The 26,326-nt window shown below is 48.1% G+C and overlaps 1 long non-coding RNA gene across 6 annotated transcripts; it reads right to left on the bottom strand.

The window, feature by feature from the left end:
- LOC113974079 lies at positions 1–6,225 on the bottom strand. Of its 6 annotated transcripts, XR_003536439.1 has the most exons (6): positions 6,040–6,221; positions 5,081–5,283; positions 3,877–3,968; positions 2,856–2,950; positions 1,696–1,842; positions 1–290 (listed from the first exon to the last, which is right to left on the bottom strand). It is a non-coding gene; the product is annotated as an uncharacterized LOC113974079 (long non-coding RNA). The 6 variants fall into 6 exon arrangements; XR_003536437.1 differs by having other exon boundaries at positions 2,856–2,972; positions 3,877–5,283; positions 6,040–6,225; XR_003536435.1 differs by having other exon boundaries at positions 3,877–5,283; positions 6,040–6,225.
- Positions 6,226–26,326: the final 20,101 nt, after the last annotated feature.

Raw genomic sequence — 26,326 nt, 5'->3', positions numbered from 1 at the left:
CTTTCCTTTTTCTTTCCTCTGTCCCTTTACTTTGGGAGGGATGTTTTCACCCGCCTGCATGTTGAAGCTGTTGCAAAGCCCATGACCCTATCAAGGCTTAGTGTCACTAGCCATTTCTCTCATTTTCCTTGTCCTCCAAGCTGAACTTTGGATGCTGAGCGAGAATGAATCCGCCTTGTAGGAGGACTGGTCTTGTGGTATCTTGGTCCCTTGTCAAAGTAAAAGGGGTGGCTGATAGCAAAATGTGGCCGATGGTCCACTTATTTTGAGACAGCTGTGTAGAATTAGACCTGCAAGAGAATTAATAATTAGTTCTTGATATACAGGCATTGGTATTTAAAATAATTTGCAGTAGGGTGGCAGAGATGCTGTTTATTCTTTCCTCCTGGAAGGATGTGCATTCTCAGTGATGTAGGTACCTCCAGTGTTGTGTGGTTGTGAATTCAGTGTGTAAAATGGCGTTGGCACCTCATAAAATAAGGTCATAGAATCACAGAATATCCTGAGTTGGAAGGAACACACAAGGTTATGAGGTTCAGTTCCTGGCTCTGCACAGGACCATCCCAAAAATCATATGAGATGCCATCACACTCTGGCTTATTTGGTGAATTCTTCTGGCATAAGTGGAGTTAGGGAGTAAATTGGGTATGTGGGTGGATAACAATTTGCCCTTTTCACAGGAATCCTTTAAGTGTGTCTTGGAAGCCAGGGGCTGGTTACAGTGGAGGCTGAGAGGTTAATAATGCTCCTGAATGCTTTCATTACATCTTGGTTATCATCAGGACCTGGGCCGGGAAAGAGGCTTCTATTTACAGCGGAGCAGGGAGATCTCAAGCTCTGTGTGCTGTTCTGTGGTGTTCAGCAGGACTCAGCAGAGAGAAGGGTGTTCTTTGGGCTGATGTGCTCTTCCAAGAGCTCCAGCACTCAGACTGAGCAGAACCGGCTCACGATGCGTTATGTGAGTGTTTTCAAGGTGTAGCCCAGGGTGACTAAGAACTGCAAAGCTCCTGCCGGCGTGTGCTCGGTGTGTTCGTGAGCGCAGCGAGCCGGGAGAGTGGGAACTGCTGTCCATGGTCCTGCGTGTCGGGGCCGCAGCGCTGGGGCTCGAGCAGGGGGTGGTTCGGGCCGGGGGCTTGGAGTAGGTGCAGATCTCTCCTTCCCTCCCTCTCTTCCTGTGCCAAACGGTGTCAGCCAGGTCGGTGTTTGCCGGTGTGTGTGATGAGGGAACTGAGCATTCTTTGAGGGGTAAAGGGCTTCCACCAGTACTCGTGGAGCTCCTACTGATCCTTTGCTTTCTTTAAACTTGCAGAGGGTGAGTTTAGGTTAAATATTAGGACGAAGTTCTTCCCTGTGAGGGTGGGGAGGCCCTGGCACAGGTTGCCCAGAGAAGCTGTGGCTGCCCCTGGATCCCTGGAAGTGTCCAAGGCCAGGTTGGACGGGGCTTGGAGCAACCTGAGACAGTGGGAGGTGTCCCTGCCCATGGCAGGGGAACACAGGGCTCAGAATAAAATGTTATTAATATGACATTAGGATGTTTCAAAGGACATGCAAAGATTTAATTTCTTTTTCTGAGTGGGTACTATCCATTCCAGGTAAGTCCAGTGCTATGTTGGGGAGGGGGTGGGAATTTGGTAAGCTTTGAAAGGAGTCCATTAAGCTGCTCCAGGCACTGCACTGAATAGTAAGAAAGATTACCTGGTGAAGAGGTGAACTGGTGGCTTACTGCCTTCTGAAGAGTCTTTTCCATGGCCTTTGTCTCCAGCTTAGAGTTCCAAGAGATGCTGACGTGACAGGTTTCACACATGTTGGGAAATCAGAGTTGGAAGATTTGTCTGACAGCCTCTATTTAAAAAGGAAAAAAGTACTTTATATCTCTGCAAGAGCTCCTCTAGGAGTGGTTCTACTGAAGAAGAAATTCGAGACCTTACTCCTCACCTATAAAGTAATCAATTTAACTATGATTAGAAGGGTTCCGGGAGGAAATTGAGATGTTTTCAGGTCACTGGACTCCAGCATTCTCATCCCTCCTCTAGCAGATACTGGCTGAGTACAGAGCTGGGCTCAGAAAGTGGGGAGAGCTGACCCCATGGCACGCTTTTCACACTTCATTTGGGGCAACATCACCAAGGTTTTAATGTGGGGTTTTTATGTGCTGGGTAGATGGGTTCTCTTGGGGAGGGCCATGGAAGGACTATCATTTACTGGAAACAAGAATTCAGAATTGTGTAGAATCACACCAGTGATCAAGGTTTCCACTTGTTTCTTCAATACAGGCTGCCCAGGGAGGTGGTGGAGTCACCATCTTTGGAGAGATTTAAAAGATGTGTGGATGTGGCACTTGGGGACATGGGTTAGTGGTGGCCTTGGCAGTGCTGGGGGATGGTTGAACTCAATCTTAGATCCAACCCAAAAAACTCTGTATTCTGTCAGGAATTATACAAACTGAGGAAACTACTGTGTTAAGGTGACTTGGCATGGCAGTACTGGAGCTGGCAATACCACAGACCCAGTCTTCCCATCCCTGGGATGTAAGTTAGGAAAGCAGGAAACACCAGCACTCCATCAGGGCTGCTTACAGAAGCTTTCAAACAGTCCCAGGATTATGGGAATATTCAGCTAATGCTGGAATCATTTTAAGATGTGGGCTCAGGTTTGATGCTTTAGATGAAGATCATCCTTAAAACTCAGTCCAGTCAGTGTTCAGAGCATCCAGCCCTAAGAATCCCTTTGATCCCTAAGAACCCTTTGCTGGAGGCCTGAGATTTTAAGCAGCTTCTGTGTTCCCTTCCACTGTATCCCACAGATCTGAAGCAGCACTTGCTCCTGAGCAGCTCCACATCCATGAGCAGACACACCTTCCTCTCCCCAGCCCAAATCCAGAAGATAACGGGATGTGAATTCACCCAGGAGTGGCTCCAGGGGAGGCTGCACAAGCCATGGTTTGGCAAAGCTGTGGAAGTATTTCAGAACACCTATTTTAATAGATAGTCAAATGAGGAGAGGGAGACAGAGCTCCTGCAAAGGCAGTGCAGAGCAATTGCATTAGGCTGTTGATAATTTCAGTCTGAATTCCCCTCTGAAATCTTCTCTTGGGAGTCTTAGTTCTTAAGTTAAATGACTAATTAGAGCTTGTTCACACCACAGATCAGCCCAGCAAGGCAAACTCCTAAGAGCTAATGCAGCTTACTTTCTCCCAGAGGAAGCTGAAGGTCTCAGGAGCTTGCAGAGGAATTTTCCTCCTGGAAATCTGTGTCTGCTACCAGGACACAGGAGAATTTAGGTGGGAGGGAAGCAAAGAAAAATCCTCCCTCACCAGACAGGCCCTCTCTCAAGCCAGTTTCTTTGCCTTGCTCTTTCTCTGCTTCAACATCTTGTTTAGTGGGAGAAAAAATGTGAAACTAAGTGCCCCAAGCTGAGAGATGTTGGGCACCCAGCAGGACCCTGACCTTCCTTGTAGGTGACAAATTGGATGGCATGTAGGCTGAGGAGGGAGGGAGGGGGGTGGCTTGCAGGGGGGTTAAAGTTACAAAGCCAACATCTGTTGCTGAGGGTATGTACGGGCTGCAGTGCTCTGCCATTCCCTTTGGGAAGGCACGAGGGAATGGCCCTGGGGTCACCAGAGGACAAAGGCAGAAATGGGCACAGTGGGTGGCTCTGAGTGGATACAGAATGGGTATAAATACACAAAATAGATCCCGAGGGGTTGGTTGCAGAGGGGTAGAAGGTGGAGAATGAGTCTTAAAACGAAGGAAGGATGTGTTCATCTGTGAGGTACAAAAATCTGGGTCTGGTTTTCTTATCTCAGGGCCCCCACAGGAATTACTCATCTCTGAGTAATGGAGGGCAGCAAAGCTGTTTTTCATCTCTTCCAGTTACCAGAAGTCCCTCCTCTGATCATCTCCTACATTCATATCCTCTTCTATCTGTCTCTGACTTGGATCTTCCTTGCTGTTTAGCACCATGAGCCGCTCCAAAAAAGTATTAGGTAGGACTGGCAGTCTGGATTCATCTGGAGAGATGTTGTTGTGCCCCAGCTTCTGTGGAGGAACAAGAGAGCCTGGGCAAGGCATCTCTCCTACATTCAGCTGTGAGATTTTGCCCCAAATGCCTTCTGTCATCTCAGCAGAGCCCGTCCTTTTTGCTTTAATTGATTCTGCCTGGCTTTAATCTGATGTGAGAACGGACCTCCCACCACGAGCACTCGGGAGCCCGGGTCGTGCACGGGGAGCTGGAGGTTGGGTGTGGCTGAGAGAGGAGCAGGGTTGTTTTGTTGTACCAGGGAGACAAGGATGTGTTGGGAAAGACACTGTAAACCCACTAACAACCAAAGTGAGGCCTTTCACTCCCATACTGGGTTTGTGGGAAGTGCCCGTGTAACAACTGGAAAGCAAAATGCTGGAATAATAATTTTTCATTATAGCTGTGTGTAGGGTTTCCTGAAGCCATCCACAGCCCTGTTGGGTTGGCTCCATGCAGGAGTGCGGTGGGAGACAGCCCAGGAGACCTGACCATTCCCTGGGGATCCAGGGGGGAAAGGAGAAGGGAATGGCTTTGGCTTTGCTCACCTAACTGCGTGATGGCAGAGATGAGAATAAATAGGGAAGTTGAAAAGGAAACCTCCATTGTGAGTCTGGTCAGACAAAGTCTAAACAGTTGTTGAGTTTGTTTTATCAAATCAAAATATTTTGGTTCAGTGGTGTGTTGGATTGAGTCAGTGTGTCTGGGCTGACACAGTGTTGGAGAAACACTGTGGTTTCAGGGGGTTGTATCCCTGTCCCTGGGGGATCAGGAACTCTGCTGTCTCCCCCAAGCTACAGGAGAGGAGAGCAAGGGGAGGCTGGATGAGAGCAGTCCCCTTCCCATGGCTTGGGTTTAGAGTTTTCAGATATTTTAAGGCCTCTTCAAAGCTGCTCTGCGGCCCTGCTCGGTCTGATTAAGTGTGCTGCTGCTTGGACCACAAAGAAGGGTTTTAAGTGGAATGGTAACATTTTTGAGGGAAAATAGATGAATAAGTATTCAGAGTTAATTATCTGCAAAACCCTGAAATGGCATGAGTAATAAAATATAGATAGGTACACACTTATTCTTATGATGCCATTAGTGGTCTGTGCTTCTGTGGCAGATGGTGGTGTGCTGTTAAATGTTGCCATGCATAAGAGTAAGAAGATACTCCAAAATGCAGAATTATTGCCTGCCATCAGTAAAGGCTCAGGTCTTTGAGAGTATGATCTGGTTGAGGTGTTCTTCTAAAAGTATCTTGCCCAAAAACATGGTAGTGAGGACCTAAGAACAAAACAAGTAAAGCAGTTGAGGTTAGGCTGGAATAGGTCCTGTGTAGCTCCTGACCTCTCCCACATCTCTCCCAGGCACAATTCCCAGTGAGACCTCATTGTTCTTCTAAAAACAACTTTGTTCCTATCTGGTAGTTTTGTTTAGGATTTCATAGAAGCCGTAAAAAAATAATACCATGTAGTTGCTTTTGTTGAAATGTTTCTTCCTTTCCTTCCTTGCCCCAGAAATTTTCTTTTTTTTTTGACTTATTTTTCAGCCATTCCACCTGACCCTTCAATATTTCCATATTTCAAGGAGATTTAGCCAAATGGTGTGTTTCCATGGCTGATACGCAGCAATAATGCAGGGTTAATACCTAATTAGTTCCCAGGGACGTTGAGCTTTTCACGGATATTCAGTAACAAAAGCGACAACAAACAAGCTGAATTCCTAGGTCTTAATTCATCGAGGAAATAGGAACCTAAAAATGCAGGAATTATTCAGTGCAGTATGAAAGCTCCGTTCTTTCCCTCATGAAGCCCAGAGGATGCTATAGTAGCTGACAGGGGAAATATAACCTCCTCCTCCTCCTTCCCTCCCTCCCTCCAGGGGGGCTGTATATGTGTCTGAGTTTGCAGCCCTGACATCTCCCAACAGGAAAATTCCCAGTTCTGCAGCTCACTTTAAACAGCTCCTCGCAGATTCCCCTCCCTTGCCTCAACCCCCAGTCAGGCTGACCCTGTTTTTTTTCCTGACATCCAGCCATACCTGATCAGTTGTATCCTGAGCAGCTGGATGTGATCAGAGCTGGCCTTCCACCTCCCAGGATGGCGAGCATATGGGCCCGCGGGCTCCAGCCATTATGTTCCTGAGCACTGAGCTTGTCTGCCTGTGGCTACACAGGGGTTTTTCCCCCCCCCCCTCTCAAACAATCGCAAATAAACCTTTCTGATAAGTAACAGCAAAAACAAACAGGCCCTTTGGCTCTGCAGGCAGTGAGAAGGAGGGAGGAATGAAAACCCAGCCCAATAACAAAATCTTTGCTGTGTTTAGGCAGCACACGCAGAGTTGCCTCCAGGAGGGAGGAACTGTCTGCCCTCAGCCAGACAGAGCTTTTCTGGGAGCAGGAATGGCTCCTTTCAGGGTGATTAGCCCTCAGTGCTTTACAGTCAGGCCCTGGTGTGGGAGCTCCAGGGGATGGAGGAGGTTTGACTCTGAGACCAGCCCTGGAGATCACCCAGACCAACAAAGTGAGGCTTTGAGCTGACCAATGTGGGCAGTCTGGTATCAGCCTGGAAGTCACAGAGGGTTGAAGGCTGAGAATGGCTGTAGTGAGGGTACTCAGCCTTAGCCCCTGGCAGAAAGGGAAGAGCAGGAGGCTGGTACAGTGCAAGAGTTCAGGGTAGTTGTGGGAAGAGGCTGTGGTTGGTCCCAAACAGCCTCTTTTTGTCCTTTCCCATTGCCAGAAAGTGCCTTGGCTTCTGGAAGGGGTCACAGGAGGCCTCTGACACTTTGCACTGTGTTTGCCAAGGGGAGCATAACCAAAGCAAATCCCCCTGTCTTGGGGGTTCACTGTGATGCTTGGAGAGCTGAAGAGGGGTCCCTGAGTGCCTTCCCCCACCTTAGTGTGTCCTGAGCTCTGATCACTGTGTAAAACTTGAGGCAACCAAGAGATTTTTGCAAAGAATGTGTGACAGAAATGGTAGGTCTTACCTTCCTTGTATTTTCCTTTGCTCTGTGCCACGGAAATAAGGCTTCAGCCTTTCCAGACAGTCCTGACTTCCCAAAACGACGTAGCTCAGTGGTCAGAAGTGTGCACTAGGGCATCCAGATGGGACCTGGCATGGTCTTAAAATTATGGTCTAAGCCTAAGGATGGGAAAAAAACCCTCACTTTGCTCTCTGAACCCCATCAATGTAACACACAGGCTATTGCTGCCCTGTGTGTTGAACACACTGGGGCCACAAGAAACCTGTAACTGTGCAAAGTGTGGGGGAAAAGCTCATTCTGAGATGTTCAAGAAACGTGATGAACTCAAAAGCTGCCTGGTAACACAACACCTTTTAGACCAGGAACCTGCATTCTGGGTAGATGTATTGAGGGGTGGTAACCTCATTCCCTCAGTCAATAAATGATGGACTTTTTCAACTTGGAAGCCAGACCCATGAGGAGCCTTAGAAACCTTTACCTGGGCAGATATGGCCAAGGTTACCATCCTGGCACATCCCCACTGAACTCAGACACTGTCTTGAGAGGCTGTCAGAGTCTGCACCATGGTGAAGGGCTGGAACCACATGAAGGGACCCTGTGGCCCTGTCACCTCCTCCTGCTCCTGATGACAGGAGCCAGAGCACCGATGTCACCACACAGTCACAACACATGGCACCAGGTACAGGTTGTGTTGCTGCCGGTGTGTCTTCTCTGAGGTCTTCAGTGGGAGTTACTCCTACACACCGATGGAGTTCTGTGTCCCTAAATGCTTGAACTGTGGAAAGGAGCAGCAAATCCCTCTGGGAATTTCATTCAGAGAGGGGAAAATGAGAGCCTAAGCCGTGGGATCAGCACCAAGTGGGCCAAACATCGCTGTCGGTTACAGCCCAAGCAAACAGCATTAATTGTAGATTTGTGCCAGCCTTTCTGAGAATCACTCCTGGGGCAGAGCCACTTCTGGTAGAGGATTAATCTCTCTGGAAAACTCCCTCTTGTTCTTTGCCTGGTCCCTGACGCTCACACATGCACACAAACCAACCCCGGTGACCCCCCGACAACCCAGTCAGCTCACAGGGAAGGAAAGGATGTGAAATCCAAGCTGCCACTCCAGCACAGCCCTGCATCTGCCACAGCCCTTTCGGAAGGCAGGACTAGCCACCTGCTAGTTGTTTTGCTCGGGGAGAAAATGTCTATTGGACACATAGGAAACAACTAATCCGGTCCCCCGGGAGGGACTGGCCATTTGTCATTCCCACAGTCTCCAGCACAGGTACTCAGCACCTGCCAGAGCTGGGGCACTGTGGCTTTTCTCTGGTTGTTTTTCCACTTGGCAGTAGTTTTGGTTTTGGGTTTAACTAATTGTAGCATTTCTCAGCATTTACACTTGGTCATCCACGTCAGGACAGTGAAAAATACAGTGTACCATGTTGCCACACATGCACCCTTCTTCTAAGCTTCAAAATTAATGGAGAAAGCCGTGAATTCCATGTGCTGGATGCATTTCTCCTTTTTCTGTGCACACAAACTTTCTGATAAGGCAATTGTGCAATTTAAGATTTCCAGAAACATGGATCTTCTCTAGTTCTCACTTCTGTCTCTCTGTGCCTAAAGAATGGTCAGTGGCATCCTCTCTCCACACTTCCACGATGTCATTGCACTCCATGTTGCACTGGAGTGTGATTTGATTTTTTTTTACCCAGATTTTCCAGTGGAAGTGCTACAGATGCTCCCCTGGAGTCTCAACAGCAGAAGGGATACTTTAGTGGTCTGGAGCAGCAGGCTAGGAATGCCTCCATTCCTCAGGAACAGCAGGCTCAACTCCACAGGCTGCTCAGCCATTCCCCTTTCCGAGGGCAATAAATTGAATACCATTCCATTTACTGCCTGCCCACAAGTTTCAAGTGAAAGAGGTAGGAGGGGGAAAAAGCCAACCCCGAGGCCAGTTAGTCCGTGGGTGCAAATCAGTGTGGCTGTGCTGGCTTACACCAGCTGTGGGGCTGGCCCCGAGGTTTTGTGTTCCCATTATCCTGGGGCTCATATTGCAGGAATGCAGGGTTGGCCAGATGTGCTGGCCACAGGATCCCCTCCCCTCCCTAAGTGACAGGGTACCAGCTGCCACTCCCTGCCCTCAGAGCAGCCTGCCTGCAGCATGGAAGGTGCCGTGGGATCCTTGGGAATGGCCACCAGCACATCAACGCTACCCCAGTTCCACGACACAACTCCGAGTAAGAGCAGTCAAGGAACTTTTCCCCCTTTGGAAGTGATGTTCATCTCCTCCCCCAGCCCAGCATATGGAATTCTGGATCACATTTCTCTCTCTTGCCAATAAATATTGCAGATTTATTGCTCTCTACCTGGTGGGCAGTAAATTGCATTCCACCTCTGTTATAAGGCTCTTTGCTATGACACAGCCTTGCAGCTCCATTAAACCTTAATTACAGCAACACTTCATTGGGTCCCTGCGATGGCCCGAGCGCCATTGCAGTAGGGAGGATGTATGGCCAAAACAGGCCGATGCAGAGAGGCTTTGTTTTGTTTTCTTTCCTCCCTTTTTAAGGATTACGGAGAGCTGAGCCCAGCAAGGGGAATAGATGGAGCCTGAGCCTCCTGCTCTCTGCTCATTTTCCACGACAGCTGGCTTCACCTGCCGCAGCCCCCCGGCCCTGATGAAGTGCTCAGCAAACAGTGCTCCAAGTTGCCTCTATTAAATGCCTTATTTGCGTTTGTGCTGATGAGATGCATCCTAGGTGGAGTTATCCCCGGGGTTTGATTGCAAGGGGAGAGCAGGGTTTGGCCAAACAGAACACCAGGAGCAAAACGGCACTTGGGTTTCTATGGACTGTGGCGAGACAAATCTGAGAGCTGTCTCAGGGCTGTGCAGGCTCCTCCTGCAGCGGGCAGATTGCTCTGTGTCAGCTCAAGGCACTGTTTCTGGTGCCATCTGTCCTTCCCTGCAGCCTGTGACAAGGAATGAGGCTTTGCAAGTGCTGGCTGCTGCCGTGGCTCCTCAGAGGCCAGTGTCTCCTGATGTTCTCCCCAGGCTCCTCTGGCCCTGCTCCCTGAGGCCACAGGGAAGGCTGGGAGAGGGTGGAGGGCTCGGTGCCTGTGGACATTGGATGTGTGGATAGATGGTTGTCATTTCCCCTCTCCAGCCAGGCGTGGAGGAAGCACAGCTCGGAGCTCCAGGAGAGGCTGTCCAGTGCCTGTGCTCCCTCCGGACTGTTCTGCTTGGCCTTATGGCTTTCGTTCTGGAGATCATTCCAGGTCTAGGATGAGTCCCCCAGCCCCTCAGGCAGGTTCAGTATGAGTGTGCATTGTGCAGACACCTCTCCTCAGATGGATGCTCAGACCTTTCTGTGGGATGATGAGCGAACCAGAAGGCTCTAATGGCTGCACCAGCCACTTGGATTCGGTGCAGGGTTCCAGAGGTGAGCACTGAGTCGGCAGATCTGCCCAGGAGAAAGGACTGTTTCATTCCCAGTTCGGAAATTATTTGCCTGCCCGGCCGTACTGGTGTGATACCAAGTGTCAGATGTGGTGTAGCTCTGACAGGAACTGGAACTGCTGGGATTATCCTCAGGATTCTCTTCGCCCACACATCAGCGCTGATTGTGACTGTTGTGGTCACTCTGTGTAATGCTCATCATCCCTGTAAGTCCACTTGTGTGAGTAAGGATGTTTATTTGACTGCATTTTACCACATCCATAACTTTATCTGGTCAAACATCCTTGAGATATCCACAGGGAATTGTAGCACAGAAAACGACACCACTGCTAGTGCAGAAAGCAGCTACCAGAAAGCAACTGAAATCTTTCTACCAATTCAGTTGCTGAACTCTTTAACAAATAACCAACACATGGGAAATACTTGCCTTTGGAGAGCCTGTGTCAGAGCCTTGTTTGTCCTTACGCTCCCCTCTTGCAGCAACCTTGAGATGTCAGACGTAGGAAATGTGGCCACAGCTGTTTATGCACTTAGAGGGTTTTTTCCAAGGCCACATCCTTCTATTCTCCCCTAGATTGCTTGAAAAGACACTGCAGGGACTCCAGAAAGCCAAGGTCTATGTGCCATGTGCAGGTGTTGCCAGGAGATTGACATTCTGAGCATTTGAAAACTATCAGAGAACTAATTTGGTGGTGGTTTTGTTGGTTTTTTTCCTCTCCTCCTTCCTTCCCTCTCGAAGTGTGCATTAGAAGACTTTGTGATATTTCTAACAGAGCCACATTATTCAAGCCATAGACAACCATGATAGCATGAATTAGGAGCAAGATGGGTACCTTGTTTTTTGCAAAGTGTTCAGCTTCTCTGGATCCTGGACTGGGATAAATTGTCCCTCACCAAAGCCCTGTCCAGCCCTTGGCTTCTCTTCCTCTATAGGAATTTAAGTCCTACCCACTCTAAGTGGGTCAGAAAATGCCACTGCTTCATTTTCTTCTAGGAAAATGCCATCACCTGGATGAAAACTGATTATTTTTCTACGTGCAAATGGATAGGTTTTGTGGAATTCTTGTTTTAAGTAACATAAGAGGGCAATAATGTCAAGAGATCTGGCTTTGGTAGGTGCAAACCAAAGGAGTTTTTTCTTTCTCCATGAGGGGAAAAATTTTCATTTTTAAAATGCAGTTCATATGTAGACAAATTAAAGATGTGTAAAATTAAATGGGAATGTTTTGAAGGGATTGGAAATAAATATTTTGATTAACTCAAATGAATTTAAAAATAAATCACGGGGAAAATGAAATGTTGGGGGAGGATTTTTTCGGTCCTCATTTGAAATGAAAAATAATTTGCAATCTTGACACTTCTCATGGAATGAAAAGTCCATTTGCTGATTAAGGTCCGGATTCATCCTGGCTAATTTCAGGCACTATTGAACTGCTTAGTGCCAAAGGGCACTTTAATCCACCTGAGATTTAAATTGCCCTCTGGAGGTACCTATTTCTTCCACTGATAAGACAAGGGCAACGTGACTTCTCCTACGTGTGCCTGAGACAACCACCTGCAGTTGGGTGGCATGAGCAGGGTGCAGTGCTCTGCCTTGTCTAGGTGACCTCCCAGGTCCCTTCCAACCCAAACCATTCCATGATTTTATGAATTTGGCTGCTCTACACTGCTGTTGTGTTCATATGCCCTTCCATCTTTCCCAAAAAATTGGGGGACTTGGGTTTGGTTTGGACTCAGGAACTGGACTCGATGATCTTTGTGGGTCCCTTCCAACTCAGAGTATTTTGTGATTCTACAACTGCTTTTTTTTCTGAAGGGGGAGGAGATTTCAGCTAAAATACAGTTTATCTACTTGTTTCCTGTTGGTGGAAAAAGAAAATCTGGAGGACTGGCAGGACCATACCTGATGAGAAGCAAAGGAACAAGATTTGTAGTTAAGATTGAGGGGATCTTTGGTCAGGTTGTCCGTTCTCCTTCAAACACCACATACCACGACTTCCAGCTCTCACATCTGGTTGGCAGAAGGCAGGTCCTCTTCAGCAGCTCCTCCACAATGTGCTGAACACTCTACTCTGTCTTTAGCACTCCTTGACCCAGAACAAAAGTGAAAATATTTGGCATGCCAGGAAAGGTTAACAAATAAAGTGATGCACAGCCTTCTCCTCCCCATGACATCACTTCCACGTGAGAGAACAATCTTCTTCGTGTCACACCTGGCAGTCTGGTGACAGCAAAGGGACACATCTGCTACAGGCCTTTTTCCATGCTGGGGGTCCCACAGTGCTGTCCTGCCTGGCTGCATTCTCCACTCTCCTCCAGGCTGAGGTGGAGGGTCTGGGCCACTTTATGCCACAGCCCCAACCAGTGTAATCCTGTCACGTTCGTGAGGGCTTTTGGTCATCTGTCCACTCAGCCAGATGGATTTGCTTTAGGTAGCTGGACATTTGGGAAGTATTATTTCTTTTAAATATGTAGCCTGTGCTGTTCTTATTTTGGGCTCATAAAACATAATGAGATATGGGTCAACATTTAAGTCGTGTGGAAAATTACCTCCTGGAAGACTTTGTGGAGCCAAAAGCTTATCTGGTATTAACTCTAATTATACTCCATCGAGCTGTACAGCAGCAACTGTGGCCTTGGACTAAGTCCTTATTCTCCTCCTAGAGAGCTCCCTATTGCTATTGCATCTGTGCAGTGGGATGTGCACTGGGACACGATCCCAGGTGAGCATCATTCCTCCTCTGATGCGTTTTGGTGGGAGTCATGGAATGGTTTTAGGTGTGAAGGGACCTTGGAGATCATCTAGTTCCAACTCCCTGCCATAGGTAGGGACACCTTTGACAAGGCAGAGCATCTCACTGCATCGAGCTCTTCTCTTGCCCACAATGCAGCATTTTATTCACTTTTCAAGTTTCCAGCAACTACTGCAAACTTCTTGCAGCAGCTCCTTGGCAAAGCACGTCGGATGTGTCTGAGCACTCCAGTCTGAGCATCGTGAGCATGTGCTTTTGGAGGCAGCATGGGAGGGTGGGGGAAGGAGATTAAAATACAGTTGTTGGCTGATATGAGGCAAAAAAACCCCAACCCTTAAATAAACCACAAATTACAAAAAAAAAAAAAAAAAAAAAGAAAAATCCTGTGAGAAAGAAAGAAAGTAACAAGTCTGTAGAGGATGGATGTTTGGAACTGTTCAGCCTAATGCATGCCAGATTCCTTCTCTCCTCTCTCCCCCCGCCCCCTCCCGCTGCCTTCCCCTTACCAAATGCTGTCTGCTAAACTTCTGAAACACCCTTTGCCTTTTTGACCCTTCAACTCATCTTGAACTTAGGAAAAATTGGGGAGGCGGGAAGCGATGGTTGCCTACACAGTGCGTGTGGCTGTGCCGGGGCAGGGGGTGTGCGCTGGGGGTCTGGGAGCAGGGGGGGGGCTGACATGGCTTTGTGTGGTTGATGCTCCCCTGAAAACAATTTGTATCCTGTTAATAGAATTAGTAAATATTTGTAGCTCCCTTTGAAGCCTGTGTCCCCAGGGGAAGCATGGGGGTGGGGGGCGCAGAGAAATTAGAGACAAGTCCCTGGTTTAGCCATCCCGGCCCCTTCCCCCAGCCTCTCTCTTTCATTTTCCCCCTCCTTTATGAAGACACTAAACAGACAAATTGGAGGTTTGAAACGAGGCTTGTGCTGGTGCCTGCGGAAGTGACAGGGGTGGTACAAGGGGGCCTGATATCTGCTAATGCAAAAGCCATTCACAGCTAATGAACCCATTTGGGAGCCAAGTTCCTGAGTGGTGGTGGGGCCAGGCCAGGCACAGAGCCCCCACCATGGGCAGGTGCCCGGGGGTGCTGGTAGGGCTCTGCAGCAGGGCACTGCCCCGTGGCACATGGGGGTGGCTCTGGCTGGTGGGGTTTGGCTTGTGGAACTGTTTGCTGTGGTCTTTCAGCTCCATCACACCCCAAGTAACCCTAAAGGAAGATATGTCTGTACGTGTATAACGCCACTTCTTCAACTCACAGAATAGTTTGGGTGGGAAGGGACCTTAAACATCATCTCGTTCCAACCCCCCTGCCATGGGCAGGGACACTGTCCATAGACCAGGCTGCTCCCTCTCTCTTTTTCCTGTGTAGCATTATAAAGTGCTAAAGGACAAAGGAAGAAGAAAGTGATCTCGGATCGGAAAACTGAGTCATGGAGGGCTGAGACGTTTCATTTCCCGTTATTATTTCTGATTCCCTTCTTTACAGAACTGCCCAGATGCACAGGCTGAGGTTAGATCACCTGCAAGTTTCTGGGGGGTGGATGTGTTCCAGCTCTCTGCTTCCAGCAGCTGGCAGTTGAAGTCCATGTGAGTGACAAGGGCCACCCAAAAGGGGGATCGATTTTGAAACGGTGGAAATCCAAGGAGCTGGGAGCATCTCCAGGCATGGCAGCATTACTTGGGAGGGATTTTGAGAGGCTTTGGGGAGGAAGTTTGTACAAGTTATGTTGTTTTAAGTGCAGAAGGAGCCTGTGTTGTGCTGTTGTTTAGAGAAACATCCTCTCAGTGATTTGACAAATCCACCCAACACTGTAGTCCTCTGATCATGCAAAGCTCTTGGCAAAGCAGCTGAGCTCTTACAGGTGAAGTTGCTTCTGAAGATGTACATCTGAAGTAAACTTTTGCCTTATACACAGTCTGTAAACAAACTCTTGAGTGGGGGGAACCGAGGAGGGGCACCAACATAACTTTGAAACCATTGGAGTTGGGTTGAAAACGCTCTGCTTGGGCCAAAGGAGTTGCTGTGCTCCAGGTGTAGTAGAATCAGATAACCTGGATCTTCTTGAAGCTTTTCCAAATGAAACTGGTTGGACTTGAATGCCCGTGTTTTGAGGGTTCACCGTTTGTAATATCAATGCTCTCTATGAAGCCATGTGAACCTGGCTGGGAAGGAGGGCACGGATCCCTGCTCCAGCCCTGCAAGTGTGAAGGTAGCTGGGAAAAGAGCAGCTCTGCTGCTGCTGGAGGGTCAGCCCATGCTGGAGAGGAGAGGCAGAGAGCTCTAGGTGGGAGCCAGTTAAAAAAACCCACTAGTCTTACTGCATGCTCTAGAGGATCCATTTGTTCCTTGGAAACAGAAAATAAGTAATCCTAACTGGTGGTGTGGCTGCCTGGTAGGTGAGAGCAGGCTGTGCTGGCATCTCATGCAGCTGAGAACATGGGGGAGGTTAGGGAGTGATTCCCAAAGCCTGGGTTCTGAGGCTGGAAATTTGCTCTCTGCAGTTTGGAGTCTGTGAAAAGTACTGAAGAAACCTCAGGTGGGTAATTTGTGCATTGAGGGAAAGAGCGAGCAAGGCAGGCTCTGTAATTGTTGAATGTTGGGTTGTCTGTGTGCCAGGAATGTTTAATGGGATTGACAGGCTTGACTCCTCTAGCAGTAGGCTGATAAGTATCACCCAGACAATGTCACCTCAACAAGTGCCAGTGGAGAGAAGCAGGGGGTCAGAGGGTGATTCCTCAACATCTCTTGAGTTTTCCAGTTCTCTCCATGAGCCACCAAGTGACCCAGGATTAATAACTCAAACATGTGCTCTAAGTTAGGATAGATAAATCCATTTTTCAGCTGGGAGTTTGGTGTCTTGGAAGATTGCAACCGAGGTAAAATGATTTCATTGGTTCGTACATGGTTGAAGGTTGGCATTCAAAGTTTGTTCACCTAAAGAATGAAAACCTTTTAAAAGCCCTGACCTTCAGCTGAAACATAAAGTTTACGTAAGAAATGAAACCATAAATTGTTTTAAGCTCATGAATTTTCCTTTCCTGAGAACAGGCTTAGAAAGAGAGAAACAATTGCAAAAACTCTCTCATGTCTTGTTGGTTTTCTGTGCAAAGGCAACAACAGAAATGTTCACAAGTCTTTATGGGAGAAAACTTTGAGGAAAATAGTTGCAAGACATACTTAGTGCACTTCAACCAGCTGGGTTTTCTGGCAGCTCCAACGAAATCTAAACAAGGAAAATGATTGTCCTTTTTTGTTGTGTTTTGCAATATTTTTTTACCCAGACTGGACAGTACAAAGCACATCCTCTGTGGGAAGGTGTCGAGGGCTGCAGAGGAGATAAAGTTCCCTGTGATTATATGGGGTGTTTCTCAATTGAGAGTCAGCACATGTGGAGGTCCAATCCTTTTAACACACACATACAGGGAAAAGGGAGGAAGTGGAGTCCATTAAGGAGAATAGTAAAACCAGGAGTCAAGTAATGAACGAGCGACTGATCCAGTAACGTCATGTGAGCGCCTCTCACTCCCACTCCTTGCAGGAGGTATTGGCCAGTTCTGCAGGGCTGAGCCCCAGATCCTGTGAGCAAGGGCCTCTTTTGCAATTCTATATGTCTGCTCTACCTTTTCCAGACATGCATCTCTGGTTTTATTAAGCACACGGCTTGCTGTGGTCCTTAAGTTCCCAGCAGCTCTTTCCACTCCCATTCCCACCCAGAGCTGAGAGAACTATTACCAGGTAATGATGTGTCAAGCAATAGGCAAAGTGGGGGAAATCACTGAAGGAAAATGCTGATTTAGCTGTGGAAGCATCCATGCCTTTTTATTCTCTTCCATGAGCTGGTTTTTTACACCCAAAGCCTTTAACTTGCTGATGTTCCTCCTTAGGTGAATGGGTGGGTTTGGGCACTGGTAGAGTGGCAGCAGGTCTGAAAAGGGTTGTAATGTTACTCTTGTCCTAAGGTGAATTATGTTTTCAAATGCTTTGAAGTAACAAGGTTTAACTTCTCTTGGGTCTATATAGTGACAGTCAAATTGCCCGTAATTTTGTGTTTATCTGAAAACTGGCAGTGACTTCCTTAGGTGATCCAGGTCTCTGAAAATGTGGCTTGATTTCTTCCAAAATCAAGTCCAGTACAATTCAAAGCTTACCCTGACTCTGTGTGGCCTGACTTTTCAGGGTCCAGGCCAACAGTAGGTGACTTGCCTACATTTCCTCAGGGTTATTCCAGTCCTAGCAGAGGCCAGGACTGGAAGCATCTTAAATCATGGTGTTTAGAGAGCTCTGCAGTGCCAAACCTGCTCCTAGATGAGCTCCCTGGGGAGCATCAGACACCTACAACCTGGGTCTGCCTGAGCAAATCCGCCCTGTGATCCAAAGCCTGACTGGGGCCTGCACCTTCTCCTAGTGCTGATCTCAGCCTAAACCAGGGGTAAAGCTTGTCCAGCTTCTTGCTCCATCATGTACCATTTTAATGGTTTCCCATATGTTAAATATTTTGTCAGTAAGTGAGTAATCCAGTGAATCTGATATTTAATAAAGCCATTTGAAAATTATTCCTGGATAGCAGATCTGCAAATGTTCAGAAACTCCTTTTTTTGCATCAAATGCTCAGTGTTGCATTCTGAGATTCCCTGCAAAGACTCAAGCCCAGACTGTAAAATGCAGTTTGAAATTTAATTTCCATCAATATCAATGTGGAAGAGATTAAAATGGGAAAGCCCACAAGGAGAAAGATTTTCTTGGTAACAAAACAAACTCCACTGTGAGCTGGTGACAGATTTTATCAAAAATATTTTTAAAGCTGTCATTTCAGATTGTTTCTGCTTTACAAGGTTGGAAACGCTCTTAGAAGCTGGAGCCATTTTTAATCTCTTTAGGAAACTAATTTTACAAATCAGCCACTGTATCTTTGATTACAAAAAACTTCACTTTCTGAAAACAGCAGCCGTGGTGAGGGGGGAATAAAACACGTTCTTGCTTTGCAAACAATTTTGGTAAGTTCAATAAAAACATAGATAAATTATTCCAAAAGGATCCAATGGTCTTTGGAAATGCTGACAGTAAAGAAAAATTCCGGCTAAAAATTTTTGGTTCTGAAGAAGAAAAAAGCCTGCTTTCAACACAAAACACTTCCGATGCCAAGAATTTAAGCCAGCTGTCATTGTCTTTTGTATCCATAAACAAATGCCTTGGTCTCCCTAACAAATTTCAAATGAGTAAAAGGAGGACGGGAAAAGTAAGGGCTGCCTGTCTGCAGTGCATGTGCCAGCCAGCAGCCAGTGGGTCTGACATGGATTTGGGGCTGTTTCCATGAAACCCTTGGAGAGCTGCTGAAGGTTCCAAGTCTGCACCTCCGGGGAGAGCACGTGGGAGAAGTCAATCCCTGTACCTGAGAGCCAGGGAGAGGAGGTGCAGCTTGGCAGTGGTAGCTGTAGAGAACCCACTGTGCTGGCCAGGGTCCCACCACCCCTGACCAGGGTCCCACCACCCCTGACCAGGGTCCCACCACCCCTGACCAGGGTCCCACCACCCCTGACCAGGGTCCCACCACCCCTGACCAGGGTCCCACCATTCCTGACCAGGGTCCCACCACCCCTGACGAGCCATTCCAGGTGTTCAAGGCCAGGTTGGACAGGGCTCTGAGCAAGCTGGTCTAGTAAAAGGTGTCCCTGCCCATGGCAGGTGGTTTGGAGCTGGATGATCTTTAAGGTCCCTTTCAAACCAAACCACTCCGTGATTCCATGATTCCCATTTTCCATGGCTGTGCTGGGAAGAGACTGGGCAGTGTGATGTGCCAGCAGAACTTTTAACATCTTGTTGGAACTTCTTACCAGCTGCTATTTGCTCCTCCATCTCCTAGGTCCCAGTTCCTTTATTATTTTATTTTTCCTCTTTAATGTCTTCACCCCAGCTGATGGTATCCCTGGAATGTGGGGGACAGCATCCCCTGTATCGTATTTCTTGCAGTGCTGAGAACAAAGCCCTGGAAATGTGGATGAGGATTTGGAGTAGTGCATACCCAGCTTGCAGATGGCTGCATCTGATCACTCTTTATTCTGTCCAGTAGATTCTGAAGCCCGAATTGCTGTAATTTTTTACCTTGTAGGATCCTCTGGTGGGTGCTAAGTTTGGGGTTTCCCTCTTTCAGGCTATTATGGGAACTCTTTTCCGCCTGGCTTCCTTGTAGTGTGATACTTGTAGGAACTGTGTAACTCTGAGATCTTTGTTGAAAAATTTAGTATTTCATCTAAATAAAGATCTGTGGCTCAAAGATGGTGAGGTAACTGTGGGAGGACAGGCTCTGATCACACCAGCCTTGTCTCCATAGGAATCCAGGCAAAAAAAAAAAAAAGCTTACATCATTTCTGAGTCTTCTGCCTCTGTTTAGCTTCAAGTTGTTGGTGAAGGTTAAACAGAGATGTTCACCAGATGGTTCATCTTACCAAGCATCACTTCTTTAATGAGGGTATTTATATATTTCTGTACGTACATGATCAGCTTCGGAGTTTTTAATTGATAGGGACTGTTTGGGGGGGATTTAATCTGAATTTATCCCTGTGATTCCACCTGGATTCAGGGAATCACTGGACATACCTGCTGGAGTGACACAGACCAAGTTATCTGTGAGCACAGGGTCTGTCAGCTGGATACAACATCCATATGTTAAACACTAATGTAAACAGACTCTCCCCTTCCCTTTGGAGTCAAACTCAAGGTCAGGAGAACATGAGGTGCTCAGCTGCACTTCGTTCCCAACAGATCTGCAAGAGGCGTCTCCAAGTGGCTTGGGACGCACTTGCATTGGTGTAGGATCCTGTGTGGATCGTTGTCCTGCTCATCCCTGGGCACAGAAGCCCTGCCAAGCCCAGGAGTCAATAAAACATCTGCCTTTGCACCGAGGAGACGCTGCAGACACGGACAACAGTGTCACTGAGCTTAAAGATCGAGGCTGGGCAGAGCACGGGGCGGAGTGAAAAACCTCCCAGGGTAATTAATCCAGTCATATTACTCCAGCTTTCAGCTTTATGTGTTTTTTCCAAAGCTGGCCTGCAAAACCCAGGTCTCAATTAATACTATTATCCTGGGGATGACATTTCCTCAGTCTGTCGTCGGTTATTTTTTAATTCTCTAATTTGTTCTAATCTGCGCATTGCCTGCACATCAAGTCAGCCATGAAGACGCTGCATTTCCAGGTTCCTTCCTCTCCATCCTCCCAAAGAAATTAAAGCAAGGAGGCTGCGGGACCACAAGTGCAGGAAATAGAATTAGGGAACATATTAATTGGGGCATCAAGTAGGATTTTGTTCCAGGCGGTTTCCTTCCGTGAGCCACTTTGATGCTTCCCCTTCGCAGCTCTGTTTCTCATTAAAAGTATCCCTTAATGGCAAATGTTGTTTATGCATGTTGCAATTATGTCATGCTGTAACCCCTATGCTGGCAGGCTTGGCTGATTGGCGGCAAGGAGGAGGAGGAGGAGGTCAGTTGTGGGGAGGAAGAGGAGGGGAGGACGTGGGGTGGGGAGGTAAACAACAGACAAATAGTTTCAGCTTTGTGGTCGAAGGCGAGGGCTGCTCCGAACCCCTCAGTGTGTTCAGCCAGGCTGGACCCTGTGTGAGAGCCAGGCCTTGTCTCTGCTCACTCCAGTCGGGTTTCAGTCCTTCTGCTATTCCCTGGCTTTGGGGGTGGCGGCGCTGCCAGAAGAGATGGCCGGGTAATATTAAAGCTCTGCTTTGCAAAGCAAACCCTGAGCTTCCCTTCTGCTGTTTTAGCTACTGTTTGGTTTAAGAGAACTAGGATATTGGTTGGTTAGTGGGTTTTTTGGGGGGAAGGGAGCGGGTCTCTTTATTATTGTGCTTTTCACTGGCCTCTTGTGCGTCTCATCCCAGCAAACCTTCCACGGGGATCCTCCTCAGGGCACTGAGATTTGCTCTGATCTCCTCAGACCCGTATCCTTGAGCGAGGCTGCTCCTAGGTGACTTTTGCCAGCGCTAATTCAAGGCTGTGAGAATAGCTCATTTGTGGGAGGGTATTTATTTTTCCATCCAGGCAGCCAAAACCTCCAGCTTCCCCTCTCCCTTCGCTCGTGCACCGGGAGTGCGGCGGGTTCGTTCTGCCCTTGATCTCTGAGCTTGTGTGATCAGCTCGAGGCAAACCTGATGGTGAACTTAACGTTTTCCTCCCGTTTTTTTTGATCGCTCCTACTCCGAAATGGATTTGCCCCCCTTGTCTAGATCTCAGAAGCAAAACAATTAACAGCCACAATGAAAGAAAACAGCCCGTGTGTGCGGGGAGAGCAAGCCAAGCCATGTCCATGCCCAAGCAAGTTCAGAAGCCAATACAAATACTGCTGGTGTGTTTTGGAAACTCTTGGCCTCTCTGGATTTTGGGAGCCGACACACAGCGACTGAAGCTGATGGCGAAAGCAGTGAACAAAAACCTCAAAGCTGTAAAAAAACCAGAATGTAAAACAAATCTAAGAGGGGGAAAAAAAACCCAAATATGCTCCCTCCTTCCTTCCTAACTAATATCCTACCTAAAGTGACTGGAACCTGAGCAGGCAAACAGGCTGAGGAAACCACAGGAGCTGGTGACTGAGGGGAAGCGGACAAGTGTAGGAGTCACAGAGGAGAAGTCACTCGGTGCCTAGAGCCAGAGCTGCTGTGAAATGACTCATTTTCACTTTGCATGTATGATATTTGCATGCAAAACACATTCTGCGAACCGTCACATGGGTATTCTGCTCATGGGTTTTGATCCGGGATGAAATTTCACCCTTTCCTCCAGCAAAGTCGTTTATCTTTCTTTCAGGGAGGAGGGAGGAAGTGGGAGGGAACTGCAGGGGGAGAGAGAAAGAAATTGTCCTTCAGGCATAAAATTCAGGGATTTATCCCTCAAATGGGGTCACTCAGCTGCTTCTGAACATGGGAACCCAAGTGGGAAATGCTGGTGAGGGCACAAGGTCAGGGCAAAGATGGTTCTTGGCTCTGTTACCTCCACCCACCACTGGCCTGAGCTGGAGCAGTCCCAGTGCAGTCCTTGGGCAGGAACTGGGAGCCTTTGTACTACTTTGACTTAAATGCTCATTCAATTAAAAACTACTCTGGAATGAAGTAAAACTCCAGAATTAGACCCGTGGTGTGTTCTGAGAGTTATGAGAGGTCCAGGGATGAGCCCTGACCAGAGCAAAGAGCTACTTGGCCTTTGATCCATTCCCTGGGAATGGTTTGGAGTGTTTTGCCAGGTTGCACATGGCAGACTGGGGACCTGATGCTTTTCACTAGGTGAGGATCTGTGGGTGCTGTGCACAACTTCCTGCTCAGGATGCTGCTTGTGCCTCCTCCTCCCTCACCTCAGGAGGAAAATAAGCCTCAGAAGAAGCCAGAAGCTTAAAAAATTCATGAAGGAATGAATGCAAATATCCCCCTACCCGATCCTGTCCTTAGACTGAGCCTTATGCCAAGGAATGATGATCCTCCAGGTTTGTTCTTGCAGCATCCCTCAGAGCTCTTTCTCTGCTCATCTCTTCTACATCTTTCTCTTTCTTTGAGCCTTAACCCAGGGGTGATTTGAAGAGTTCAAATAGCCATTGAGGATCTCAGCAGGCAGCTGTGGTTTGAGTCCTCTGCTGCTGATGTGGGGCTTTGTGCTGGCTCTCCACTGCCTGTGAGGAAAATAACTCTATAAATGACCTTCACTGCTGTTTTGGGTGGAGAAGCAGCCCTGGACCATAGGGAAGCTTTTTATACTCACTGTGGAGTATTTATGGTGTGCTCATGAGGTCGTACAGCATGTTCTGAAACCAACTTACATTTAGGGACCTCCTAGGTCAGTCCTAAGACATCTCTGTGAGAGCAGGTATGTTGGACAGTGTCGTGGTCGCTGCTGGACCTGGTTTGGGGCAAAATGAACCCAGTTATGGTTTTCAGGTTTTTGAGATGTTTTTGTGTGTATCCCTCAGCAAAGGGACTTGGATCCTCAGTTACAGGCAGGCTGTGGTGTAATGATATTAAGAAGTGCCAACACATGTGCCAGGCTGGATGGAGGTTGGCTCTCATGGTCAGGCTGACAACCACAGGGAACCCTAGGCTGGGAATGAGTGAAACTTGGTAAAAAGTAAACATAATCCTGCAATAAGTCTTGGTGCTGTTCCTGAGGATTTCATTGCTCTGGGTCTTGGACTGACCTACTGTTCCTGTAGGAATAAGTTTACGGCACTGTCAGCTTCCACTCCATCCACACTGAAGGGATGGAGTTTCCCAAGAAAAGGCTTGCATTCATGCAGTCTATTAATGTTCTCCTGCCACTTTTTCTCTGCCAGTGGCTGTTTCCAAAGCCTCCCAGTGCACTGTGTAGCCTCATGGGAGGGAAAGGCAAACCTGTGGTGCTCTGGTGGTGCGAGTGAGTGAGCTGAGCCTGTCAGCAGCTTCTGTTTGCCCTTGCAGGTCTTCCCAAGCCAAAAGGAGCAAATCCAGAAGTGGGAGCCTGCCATTCCTGATGCCTTTCCACCGCACCTCTGTCTGGAGGGTTGATGGCCCTTTAACTTTATTTAGTGTCTTACACACGCAGAGGAGTTTCTTTGGCGCAGCTCCTCTGCGGTCCCCGGTGCTTACGAGCCAGATCCTGCTGGTTTTGGCATGGCAGACAGGGAGAGGCATGGGATGAATGCAGGCAGGCTGCCACTGTGGGCGTTGCGTTACGGGGCTTGTGCTCTTGGGAACCTTTTCCCTCCAGTCATGGCACCAACCGGTGTCTCTGCTTCGGGATCCACGGCCCGAGGGCTCTGTGTCACTCACAGCAGGTGTAGTGCCTTGCTCAGGTGGTGCACTTGGGTACAGGGTCCATGCCAGGTGGTGGTACCAAGAAGGGCATTTTTGCATTTGGTCTTCAAGATACTCCTTAGTAATGATTGAAGTGGGAAGCTCACCCGTGTAACCATCACCTGGTCCTGCGCAACTGTGAGGGTGGGTAAGGACCTGCCTTCCAGTTCCTGCCTGTGTTCAACCCCTTCACCTGCATAAAGTGATGTCTCTGCAGAGTGTGTCACAGAGTTAAATCTGTCCAGTTGCTCTTAGGATATACCTGGAATTCAGGTGGTGCGCTGACCCAAACCTGAGCTCAGATCAAGCCCACCGTGTTCTGAGCGTGCACTGCTCCCCAAAACGGAGGGGTGATGAGCTTTGGGGCACTCCAGCAAAGGAAAAAACCTGGAGCCCAGCCTTCCTCTTAGCCTGAGCTCAGTTGTATGGGTAAGGGGCCAGGCTGTGGCCAGGCTGGAGGCCACCAGCCTGTCCATGTGGAAGCTGCTGCACTGGCACAAAGCTTGCCAGCATTTTTTAATGACATAACCCAGCATGGCTGTAGTGGGGCACAGCCAAGCATCTGAACAAACATGGCAGCAGATCACTGCAGTAGTCAAAAAGGCTTTGAAAGGACCTATTTTAGTGCCAAGGTAGAGGAAGGACATCCCAGAACTAGCACATCTCATAAACAGAGGCATAACAACTGCCTCTGGCACCTTTCTCTGAGCCTGTGATTTTTACAAGGACTTGTAGCATTTCCCAGCTGTTGGAGATGTTGAATCCCACGTTGGAGGATTGCATGGGCAAAGGAGTGAGGCTGCAGTGTGTCTGTTCAGTTCTTCTTCTCTTAAAATGTAGTTTTCTCAGAAGCCTAAGCAAGGAAGAAGGTGGCATCAGCTGGTAAACAACCTTAAATGAAGGCTGTTTTGTTGGAAATGTTGATACATCATTCCCAAAAAATACACAAAGCACTGATAGCTTAGCACAGAGTTCAGCTTGTGCAATCAGGAGTGTGTGTGTGTAGTTATCTGTATGTTTGTTTGTGAGATACATCCTTCCCTGAAAGTAAGTTTCAGAAAACAGCTGCCAGCAGGTGAATTTCTGTGTTAGAATTCCCTGAAATATCCCGATCCATCTGCACTAAGTCACTGGGAACTGCAGTGATAAACCCCAGTGCTCGTGCCTGTCTGCCTGGGTTTCCTGACACAATTACACAGGCAGATGTGTAGGGGTGTGTGGATAATAAATCCAGCTAATCAGCACGGGGTGCAGGCATGGATTGGCACCGCAGCACGTGTGCTCTGGGTCTGGCATGTGCCAAATGCTGCATCTGGCTGATGGCACTGTGGCATTTCCAGATATCTGGGTGTCCAGTTAGAGCTGCTGCACAAACCAATGTCCTGGTACCTCTTTCTTTGCCGAGATTGTTTTTAATCTCTGGCCAAAAGAGGACATGTGAGGCCATGTAACGGTGTGGTGACCTTAATTCAACTCCCGACCCAGGGCTTGGAGTGTTGGAAAGGCCAGGGCAAAGTCCCTCATTTGGTAGTAGAATTTTAATCAGATAACCCCAGAAACCCCTGATGGGAGATTTTGGCTTGTCCTTTTTGTTGTCTCATAACACCAGGGAGAAATGCTGAATGTGCTGCTGTTGGGTGATGCCACAGTGATGCCTCAGGATGCTCATGAGGAGATAACACAGAGGCAGTGCCACTCCTCTGCATCCATGCCAACTCCTTGGTCTTGGATGTAAAACAAATATGATTCAAAGAATAGGAAAAGTAAATTGGACTGGAATTAACCCCATTGCAATCTGACTATTCCAGTGTGCTGTGCAATTTTCTGCCTTTCTTGCCATGCTTTGCTGTATTCCCCTAAATCTCCATTGCCCCCACTTAAGCAGGCAGAGCAACACGCTGCTTGTTTTATATGCCCTCAAAATCACATGTGTTCCCATGTTCTGCTCACAGCCACCGCACTTCACTGTCCCTGGGGTGCTGGAGATCTCTTCAGATGAAAGATTTTCATATGAAAATGCCTCTGTAATTTAGTCTGCCTATGAGGAAAAAAAAAAGAATGGAAACACCTAAAGTCAGCGGAAGAGCTTTTACAACTTGGGTGGCCAAGGGTTACAGGTGGTGGGTGCCATGGTAAAACAAACCCCAACTTAATTACAGAAACCTCTGTCAAGGAGGTTTTCTCGTTTTTCTCACACGCACACGTACGTACATGTGTGCACTCATCTCCTGCAAACAGACCTTCCGTGAGGCTGCGGCGAGCGGGACTCGCTCTAACACACGAGCTCCTCTTGTTGCCACAAACCCTCTTGCTGACTCAGCCCTGGGA

The sequence above is a fragment of the Neopelma chrysocephalum genome, unplaced genomic scaffold (assembly GCF_003984885.1).
Source record: "Neopelma chrysocephalum unplaced genomic scaffold, ASM398488v2 Primary Assembly neopelma1_116, whole genome shotgun sequence".
NCBI classification, from domain to species: Eukaryota; Metazoa; Chordata; class Aves; order Passeriformes; family Pipridae; genus Neopelma; species Neopelma chrysocephalum.
This window is presented reverse-complemented; position numbering and strand designations above follow the sequence as displayed.